The following is a 1,538-nucleotide window of genomic DNA, read 5'->3' as shown; positions in this document are numbered from 1 at the left end:
CAGGGACCGAACCCGCAACCTCATGGTTCCTAGTCGGATTCATTAACCACTGCTCCACGACGGGAACTCTCTCTTTCTTTCTTTCTTTCTTTCTTTCTTTCTTTCTTTCTTTCTTTCTTTCTTTCTTTCTTTCTTTCTCTTTCTTTCTTTCTTTCTTTCTTTCTTTCTTTCTTTCTTTCTTTCTTTCTTTCCTTTCTCTCTTTCTGTCTCTCTCTCATTCCTCGTAGGTTGACTCTACATCTTTTTCAAAGAGCAACTTGTGTGGTCCTCTGGTATCTACCTATGAGCCAATACTTTTTTCTTGCCTAGAGTTCTCCTAAGAGCTGCCTTGACTTCCTTGTTCCGTAAACTGTAGATGATGGGGTTGAGCATGGATGTCACCACGGTATAGGAGAGGGCTAGGAGTTTATCTATTGCTGGTGAATGGCTAGCCTTGGGTCTCAAGTAGGTGACAGATCCTGAGCCATAGAAGAGTGTTACTACAAGTAAGTGGGAAGAACAGGTGGAAAGAGCTTTTCGGCGACCCTCAGGTGAGGGCATGCTGAGCACGGCAGCTAGAATTCTGCCATAAGAAGCAATGATGAGTAAAAATGGGCTGGAAATGCAAAGGATGGCCACAGCAAAGACTGCAGCCTCATTATGGGAGGTATCCCCACAGGCAAGTGCCAGGATAGGGGGGAGGTCACAGAAGAAGTGGTCTATTTCACAGGGGCCACAGAAGTCCAGGGAGAAAATATAGTTGGTCTGGCCCAAGGCTGCCATGCATCCCACTCCCCAAGAAACCATTGCCAAATGGACACACACTCCATGACTCATTCATGTTGCATAGTGAAGTGGGGAGCATATGGCCATATAGCGGTCAAAAGCCATGGCAGCCAAAAGACAGCACTCACTGATACCAAAAAATGTGAAGAAAAACATCTGTGTGGCACACCCCTCCCGAGAGATTCCTCGGGCCTCGCTCACAAGGCTCTGCAGCATCTTGGGTATGACAGAGCACGTGTAGCCAATCTCCAAGAGAGACAGGTTGGCCAGGAAGAAGTACATGGTGGTGTGGAGGACCGGGTTGGACCAGATGGCAGTGGCTATGAGAGCATTGCCCGTCAGTGATGCTAAGAACATGAGCAGGATGAGGGTAAACAAAAGAAACACTGTTCAGTGACCTCAGAGAATCTGGCAAAGGCAAAGCGTTTGACAGACATGCTATTGTCCTGCCACAAGGAACAATTGAAGGTCATGCCTGAAAAAAAGAAGGCAAGGTCATCATCAAGAGTCTTTCAGAAGGAAAGATGAATCTTTCTCTTACTCTTAACAAGCTCTCATGAGCCAGAGAGATAGATTTCTTTTCTGCTATTCTAAAATTCAAAGTTTGGAAGTTACCCTCATCTTGAAACCAAATCCTATTGTATGTTTATTATCCTGGTTGATTTGTCAGAAATATATCTGGTCAGTAGACATATAATGGAAAAAAATTAAGTAAAATTCTTTCTCCTCTCTTTTTTTTTATCATTTGCCAAATACTACCAAATAAAGTTCCT

At 44.2% G+C, this 1,538-nt stretch overlaps 1 pseudogene; it reads right to left on the bottom strand.

Moving 5' to 3' along the window:
• Window positions 1-276: 276 nt before the first annotated feature.
• Window positions 277-1,238, bottom strand: LOC110255207 (annotated as a pseudogene).
• Between the last annotated feature and the right edge of the window lie 300 nt (window positions 1,239-1,538).

Source organism: Sus scrofa, unplaced genomic scaffold (assembly GCF_000003025.6).
Source record: "Sus scrofa isolate TJ Tabasco breed Duroc unplaced genomic scaffold, Sscrofa11.1 Contig2162, whole genome shotgun sequence".
In the NCBI taxonomy this organism is placed as follows: Eukaryota; Metazoa; Chordata; class Mammalia; order Artiodactyla; family Suidae; genus Sus; species Sus scrofa.
This window is presented reverse-complemented; position numbering and strand designations above follow the sequence as displayed.